Below are 9,155 nucleotides of genomic sequence, written 5' to 3'. Positions count from 1 at the left end.
CGTATTAGATATGTTAATAGAAAATATGTTACTTTAAAGTTAAAAGATTACTTACTTTTACCTATTGTTTTAATTAGTCTCTTAAAGTTAAAAGATGTTCGCTAGCAAATTCGTTAAGAAAAAGTGGAGCTTGTTATTGACTTTTGATACTAAATTTGCTAAATGTAAGAATAGGGTTTAGTGTTTTGATTTAATAGCAGCGCAAGTGAAGACTGGGTGGACAAGATCGAAGTTCAATTCATACTCGTTTGACAAATAATTAAAAATGTACTCTCTTTGTTCTAGTTTTATAGTCTGTTGGTTTACAGCATTGCCAGCATGTTGCTCCATCATTGCACGTAGGCAATGCAGCCATACATCAGCACATCAACAACAGCAACAACCACAACAAAGCTCTAAAGTCCAAGCAAGCTTCTAGAAGATTTCCTAACTGATTTCCCTTGAAAGCAGGAGGTTGTTAGAGCTGCATATTTATGATTCATGTAATGATATCTTGTGTATAAACTTAGGTGTACAAACCAAGCATTCCTATTGGTTTAAACACATCACTAAATGTAGTTAGCAAAGCTGTATATATACTCATTGATCATTGTAATACATTTCAACATTCAATACAAACGTTTTCATTCTCTCTCTTTCTCTCTTTCTCTTAATCTTTTCTAAAATAGATCCTGCTCAAGTTTTCCGCAAAATCTCTTTCTATTCTCTGATTAAACAGCTAGTTTGATTCAGATTGTTTCAAACAGCTGATTTGCTTGATCAAATTCTTGAAATTGTTCGAGCAATTTTGTTTCAGTTTGATTCAAATTCTTGAAAATTCACTCAAGAATCTTCAATTTCACTATGCCTGATCAAGAAGAACCTTCAATCAATCCTAATTCAGCTTACTACTTAAGCAACAATGATCTTAATGCATCCAAATTAGTCAGCATCTGTAACACCCCGACAATTCTCTCTTTTCTAAAATAACCTTTTCATATAAAACATAGAGAATTATCAAGGCATTATCGCCCGTGTGAAAACGTAACGGCTTATTCAGAATTTTGCAGCGGAAAACATAAAACTAACTTTAGGTTTATAAATAATCGATTACAGGTTTAGTCTCAAAAATCAACCAACGAAAATAAGGAAATATAAATAGTATGACAAGTTTAAAGTCCATTTAAACAAACCCAAGTCAACTTAGCAAATCAAAACTAAATACAAGCTCTCTATTCCCGATCCCAATGATGCAACATCTTCAAACCTGCAGATGGACAATGCTTATTGATCCTTAGAGACTGCTCACCAAAGATTGGGTCATCACAGGATCAATAAGGCATAGCCATGATCAACATGCACAAGCAAAAGCACGTAATCAGCAAAGCTGAGTACTACATACTAAATCAATAATAATCCTAACATGATTCTATTAAACGAACAACCCTAACATGATACTAATGAACACAAACAAGGGCAGACAAAATATGATAGTTTGACGACCATACTTGACCAGACTAGACTAGGCTAGACTTTTAGCAATAATATTATTTTAGTTGAAATAGACAATGGACCGAGTTGACCGTCCAGAAGTCTTCACTAAGGAAGACGAGGTACGGGCGCGACTCCGTAACCTCAGTGACCTGCGATATCGAGGAACGTTTTAATAAAAATAGAACACGGTGATCAATCCGGTCCCAGAAAAGGCCATGGGCTACCACCATGAACCCCAACTCCTGTTTGTCCGTCACTTTAGACGTGCACAGTCTAAAGCTATTGCTACTCAGTTTCACTTTACATGATTTACAAATTTAGACTCTGTTATGACTCAACAACCACATAAGGCATACAATCCACATTTGTTCACAACTGTTTTTATCTTGAAATTAAGTAAGTGATCATAAAGGCATCAATCAAGACTCATTCCAATTTACCCAACCTTTCCTTTAACCATGATCAACCCTGTATATGGGTATAAAGTTTCAACTTACTAAACAAGGTCCACCGCCCTCATAAAGTAGTGAAAAGCTAAGAAGGGAACAATAATCAATCGATCCAAACCAACATATAGAATAATCTAGTGTTCCCAACCAACATGTTTGTATCAATCATCCATACTAACATGTTACAATTCTCATAATGCAATATAAGTTTAATATGTTCATCCCACAGTATCAAACATGCAATTTCAACGTGACTAAGTTCATCAACAACATTAACATAACCAAGTTCATCAACAATTCAACATGGTTTCAACAATTAGCACACATTCCAAGCACACAGGTATGTACGTACCTTGTGTAAACAAACTGATAGGCCACTTTAACGAATTCAAAAGTCACCCACAAGGAATTCTTCGCCTAAAAACAACCAATAAAATTCCCCAATCAATATCCAACAGTTTACAGCAATACTATAGTACTCTAAGTACACCCTAAACATATTTTGAACCATCCCCAATATCGAAACTTAACTAAATAACCTCCAAGCATAATAACTATTAAACTAATGATCCCAAAACGTTCTAAATTTCATTAACACATCCCTTTTAAAATTTTCAGCAATATAAAATAATTTCAAACGTCCACAAAACATAATCAATGTTCTTAAAATCATAAAAATAATAGCTTTAATAATATATAACCATTCTATTATGATTTAAATCATTAAAAATCTTAAAAATTCACACTTTAATAATTAAAATCATTATTTCATTTCAATTACCTAATCTGAAAATTAATAATTTAATTATGCAAACCTAAAATTCTGAAATCCACAATTAAATCATAAAGCTTATAATTTAAATTCAAGAAACGCAATTTAAATTATTAAAACGTTATTAAATTCATTATTTAAACATAATATGTAAATCTGAAAATTCTAGTTAAATCATAAAAACATATAATTTAGATTCAAGAACATAATTTAAATTCAAGAGCATAAATTCAAATTAATAAACTTAATTAAAATATTTAAATAACTTAGGGTTTAAGAAATAACCAAAAGGAGAGGAGGAGGAGGAGAGGGACTGCCGGCGGCTGGTGCAGGCACGGCGACGAGGGAGGCGCGGCTGGTGGCGACGTGACTGGGCGGCGCGACTGGTGTTGGTGGTCGCGGGTAATTGCAGGTGGTTGGGACTGGCTTGCGCAAGGAGTAAACAAGGAGGAGGAGGAGAAGCAAGCGCGGCTTGACTGCAGCGACGCGACGGTCGACGGGAGGTGCAGCAAGGTGGCGCGGCAAGGGCGGCGCAGCACCAGTGATTAGGTGGTGACGACGGTTGTGGTGGCTGAGACAAGAGAGGGCAGGGTTGTGCGTCGTGGATGTTGAAGCAAGAAGAAGGAGGTGTTTGAAGCTGTTTTACGTGAAGTGGAGTAGAGGGTTGAGATGGGTTTCACGTGAAGTTGAAGCAAGGGTAGGGAATTATGGGCTTACTTATTTTGGGCTTTATCAATTTGGGCTTGGCTTAGGATTAAGGTTGTTTGAATCCAAAATGATTAGGATTGTTTTCTAAATTCAATCGATCGTGTTTTCGTAATTCGAATTCGTTTTAACTTAAAATTCTAAAATCATTTTCAATTTCGTAAATCGTTGAAAATATTAAAATGTAATAAATAAGTATACGTGAATTATATATTTATTACTCAAAATTCCTAAATTCTAATTAAATATAAATAATATACGTTAAAATGTATTAATAAAATTTATAAATTTACGGGGGATTACAGCATCATCTTCGATGGAAAATGCTTCAATGACTGGAAAAGGTCTATGATGATAGCACTCTCAGCAAGAAACAAGCTATGTTTTGTTGATGAAAGCCTCAATCAACCAGCTTCAAACTCTGCAAATTTCAGAATATGGAACAGGTGCAATGATTTGGTGATTTCCTGGATTTTAGCTTCACTAGAACCTTCCATAGCAAGAAGTGTGTTGTATCTGAAAACAGCTAGAGAGATATGGTTGGATTTAGGGGAAAGATTCTGTCAATCATTAGGACCACAGCTTTTCTCTGTACAACAGAAGCTATATGACTTGAATCAGGAAGATGATGAACAGATTTCAAGTTTTTTCACTAAGATTAAACTGTTGTGGGACCAACTTGATGGCCTAGATCCTTTACCATCTTGTGTTTGCACAGGTTGTAATTGCACTCTAACTCAGAAACTTCTGAAGTCTCAACAGGATCAAAGACTTATTCAATTCCTGATGAAATTGAATGAAAAGTATGATCACTCCAAAAGCACCATTCTGATGATGACACCTTTTCCAACAATATCAAGAGCTTATGGACTTCTTCTTCAAGAAGATAAACAGAAAGAAGTCAACAGGAGTAGAAGTCATGGTTTAGAGTCTACGATTTTTGCTGCCAGAAAATTCACTGAAAATAAAGCATACAAGCCACAATATACTTCATCTTTTGGTTCACAGAATCTAAGTGGAGGAAATTCATCAAGAAACTTCACCTGCACAAGGAATAGCTTATACTGTGAACACTGCAAAATGAAAAACCACACAGTTGACAAGTGTTGGAAATTACATGGCTATCCTAAAGATTTCAAGGGAAAAGGGAAAAGAGTGGCAGCTGCTGCACACTTAGAAGAATTTGCTGAAAAGGATGCAACAGGAAATGCAGAACAAGGCACTATCCATGCAACTTTTACACAAGAGCAATATGATCAACTGATGAATTTTCTAAGTAATCAGAAGGTTGCTAATCAAGTTGAACATAATGGCTCTGGTTCTCTTGGCTTAGCAACCAGCACTCATTTGAGAGGTACTTTTTGTCTTTTGTCTAATTTCAAAACTAAGTGGATATTGGACAGTGGGGCAAGTGATCACATGTGCTCAGATTTGACTATGTTTAGTAGTATTGAATCAGTAAATGATAAATTGCACACTATTACCATTCCTGATGGCACAGAACTCACAGTTACACATAAGGGAGAAGTTGATCTAGGCACAATCATCCTAAAAGGTGTACTGCATGTCCCAGGGTTCCAGTTCAATTTAATTTCAGTTTCCAAGCTGTGCTGTGATGATCAATGTTCAATATCATTTACAACTAATGAATGTTTTGCACAGGACCTTTCCAAGAACAAGCATACTCTGCTTGGTAGATTGGACAAAGGCCTATACAGTTTCAATAAAGATTTGCTAAATTCTGACAGCAATTCAGTGATCAATAATCAAGCCCTCTCAACTGTATCTGAAGTGGAAGAATCAAAATTATGGCATCTTAGACTTGGACATATGTCATTTGGAAAAATAAAGAACATCAAAGGAGTTGATGTCAAAGGATGTTTAGCTGAGTGTTTTTGTCAGATATGCCCCTTAGCTAAACAGTCCAGATTTCCCTTTTCTGTAAGCAGCATTAAAACAGTCCAACCTTTTGAGTTGTTACATATAGATGTTTGGGGTCCATATTCTGTGTATGATACTGCTAAATGTAACCAATTCCTCACCATTGTGGATGATTACACTAGGATGACCTGGACTCATTTAATGAAAAATAAGACTGATTCTGTCAAGATAATGCATGATTTTCTTTTGTATATATGTTGAGAATCAGTTTGGTTATACAGTTAAGAAAATCAGATCTGATAATGCTCTTGACCTAACTGAAGGAGATATGAGACTTCTGTTTTTAAAAAAGGGCATTGTGCATCAAAAGAGCTGTAGTTACACACCACAGCAAAATGGTGTTGTTGAAAGAAAACACAAACACCTTTTGAAGACTGCAAGGGCTCTTTCCTTTCAATTCAAACTCCCTGACAAATATTGGAGTGATTGTGTTCTCACTGCCACCTATTTGATCAACAGGATGCCATTGAAAAGTATTAATTTCATCACTCCTTATGAAAGATTGTTTCATAAACCACCTGATCTGTCTCATTTGAGGGTGTTTGGATGCCTATGTTTCATCAGCACTCCTACCATTCATAGGTCAAAGTTTGATCCTAGAGCAGTTCCATGTGTGTTGCTTGGCTATCCTCATCAAAAAGCTTATAAGGTTCTTAACCTTGTCACAAAGAAATTTGTTGTGACTAGAGACATTATTTTTCATGAACACCACTTCCCTTTTCATTTTTCAACTACACCTGATCTAGCCTATTCTAATCAGTTTTTCTTACCTGTTGTTACTCCTTGTACTTCAGAATTGTGTTCAACAGACATCTCTCAACCCCATCCACATACTCATACAGATTCTTCTTCACAAAATCTTTCAGAAACCAATCAACACTCTTCCAGTACACCCTTATCTTCTACACCAGATACATACAATTCTGTCTCACCATCAAACCATGTTTCACCAACACATAGTCCACCAGCACCAAGAAAATCCACTAGATCATCCAAACCACCATCTCACTTGAAAGATTTTGTTTGTCAAAAGCCTACCAGACACTGGTGCAATTTAGTTGCTTATGACAGTTTACCTATGCATCACAAAATGTTAATTGCTGCTCATATGGAGTTAATTGAACCAACTACTTATTCTGAAGCTGCAAAGAATTCTCAGTGGATTGAAGCTATGGACAAGGAGATCACAGCTCTCCAAAACAATAAAAACATGGGACTTTGTTCTGCTTCCTAAAGGAAAGAAGGCAATTGGTTCTAAATGGGTCTACAGGATAAAGAAAAATGCTGATGGATCAGTTGAAAGATATAAGGCTAGGTTGGTTGCTAAGGGTTTCACCCAAAAATATGGCATAGATTACCATGAGACTTTCTCTCCTGTGGTAAAAATGTCTACTGTCAGGTGTTTGATTAGTCTTGCTGCTAGCAGAAACTGGAAATTGTTTCAGCTGGACATAAACAATGCTTTTCTCCATGGCACACTTGATGAAGAGGTTTACATGAAGGTGCCTGAAGGTGTGACAGCTCCTCCTGGTTTTGTTTGCAAGCTTAATAAATCCTTATATGGTCTTAAGCAAGCATCAAGACAGTGGTTTGCTAGACTCCACCAAGAACTCAAGTCTCAAGGTTTTCACCAATCCAAGAATGACTATTCATTGTTTATTAAGAATACTTCATCAGATATCACTGTGGTTGCAGTTTATGTTGATGATATTATCATCACTGGGTCCAATGAATCTGTCATTACTGATCTAAAGAACTATCTTCACCTTACTTTTAGCATCAAAGACCTTGGTGTTCTCAATTTCTTCCTTGGGATTGAAGTTAGTCATACAACTGAAGGCTACATTCTCACACAGAAGAAGTATACCAAAGTGTTACTTCAAGATTGTGAGTTGGATATATCCAAGTCTGCTGTCACCCCCTTTCCACTCAATCTTAAGCTTTCTAATGAAGGTGAAGATTATCCTAATGCTGAACTCTACAGATGCTATGTAGGCAAATTGAACTTCCTAACTCATACTAGACCTGATATCTCTTTTGCTGTTCAAACTCTCAGTCAATTCATGCATTCTCCCAAGTACCAGCATATTGATGCTCTCTCTCACACTCTTAGATACATTAATAGCACTGCTGGTCAAGGGATTTTGTTGAAAGCAACTGATAAGCTTACACTCCAAGCATTTTCTGATTCAGACTGGGCTGCTTGCCCTACTACAAGAAGATCTGTCACAGGGTATGTTCTTCTTCTAGGCAACTCACCTATTAGTTGGAAATCCAAGAAGCAATCTACTATTTCTAAGAGTTCCCCTGAGGCTGAGTATAGAGCAATGTCTCATGCTGCTGGTGAAGTGACTTGGATTATTCGTTTACTTGAAGAACTAGGTGTTACTGATCTCAAGCCTGTTGTTCTACACTGTGACAACCAATCTTCCATACACATAGCTACCAATCTCATCTTTCATGAAAGGACAAAACACATTGAAGTGGATTGTCATTTCACTAGGGATAAGGTCTTGGATGGTTTACTTCAACTAAGTTATCTTGCCACTCAAAATCAACTTGCTGATCTCTTTACTAAAGTTCTCCCTGGTGCTCAACACAGAAACCTATCTAGCAAACTAGGCATGGTTCATACTTTCCCTATGTCTAGTTTGAGGGGGGGGGGTGTTGGTTTACAGCATTGCCAGCATGTTGCTCCATCATTGCACGTAGGCAATGCAGCCATACATCAGCACAGCAACAACCACAACAAAGCTCTAAAGTCCAAGCAAGCTTCTAGAAGATTTCCTAACTGATTTCCCTTGAAATCAGGAGGTTGTTAGAGCTGCATATTTATGATTCAAGTAATGATATCTTGTGTATAAACTGAGGTGTACAAACCAAGCATTCCTATTGGTTTAAACACATCACTAAATGTAGTTAGCAAAGCTGTATATATACTCATTGATCATTGTAATACATTTCAACATTCAATACAAACGTTTTCATTCTCTCTCTTTCTCTCTTTCTCTTAATCTTTTCTAAAACAGAATTCATCCTGGAAGGAGAATTCTGACATAGTCCTATACTCCTATTTGATTGAAAAACACGAGTTTTAAGAAAAGTAAATCTAGTATATAAGAAATTGGAATATACTCCCTCCGTTCCTAAATACGTGTCCACTTTGGACATGTACACGGTAATTAATAAAATTGAATGGTGTGTAAGAGGTAATGATTGAGAATGTTTTTTTTTTGGGAAAGGAAAAAATAGATAATTGTTTATTGATAAAGTATAAATAAAAGTGGAGGTGGTGATTGAAAAGTGGGAAAAATGTAGAATCACTACAAGAATTTGTATCTTTAACGACAACCTAATTTCGACGAGTCAAAAATCCCGTCGCAAAAGCCTTTTGCGACGGGGTTAACAACCAAACAATGACGGGAATAACCGTCGCAAATGTCTTTTACGACGGGTTTACGACGGATTTACGACGGGATTTTCTATTAACGACGGTCCCCTTTTATGACGGGTTCACGACAGAAAATCTCGTCGTTAATCAACGATTATTGGCCTTTCGCGGCGGGATTTCCCGTCGTTAATAGTACATTTTCTTGTAGTGAATGTGTAAGAAAAGGTAATAATGATGTATAGAAAAGTGGGAAAAGTGTATGGAAAAGTGGGAAAAGTGTATAGAAAAGTGGGAAAGGTGTATGTCTAAAAACAGAAAGTGGACACATAAAAGGGAACGCCATAAATGAAAACTGGACACGTATTTAGGAACGGAGGGAGTAGTACATAATCACTAATGATTGAATTGTATGAAAAAGAAGAAT

At 36.4% G+C, this 9,155-nt stretch overlaps 1 long non-coding RNA gene across 1 annotated transcript; it reads right to left on the bottom strand.

Moving 5' to 3' along the window:
* Window positions 1–1,051: 1,051 nt before the first annotated feature.
* Window positions 1,052–2,316, bottom strand: LOC130460001 (uncharacterized). The gene is made up of 2 exons (XR_008919797.1): window positions 2,275–2,316; window positions 1,052–1,280 (listed from the first exon to the last, which is right to left on the bottom strand). It is a non-coding gene; the product is annotated as an uncharacterized lncRNA (long non-coding RNA).
* Between the last annotated feature and the right edge of the window lie 6,839 nt (window positions 2,317–9,155).

Source organism: Spinacia oleracea, chromosome 4 (genome assembly GCF_020520425.1).
Source record: "Spinacia oleracea cultivar Varoflay chromosome 4, BTI_SOV_V1, whole genome shotgun sequence".
Classification (NCBI taxonomy): Eukaryota; Viridiplantae; Streptophyta; class Magnoliopsida; order Caryophyllales; family Amaranthaceae; genus Spinacia; species Spinacia oleracea.
This window is presented reverse-complemented; position numbering and strand designations above follow the sequence as displayed.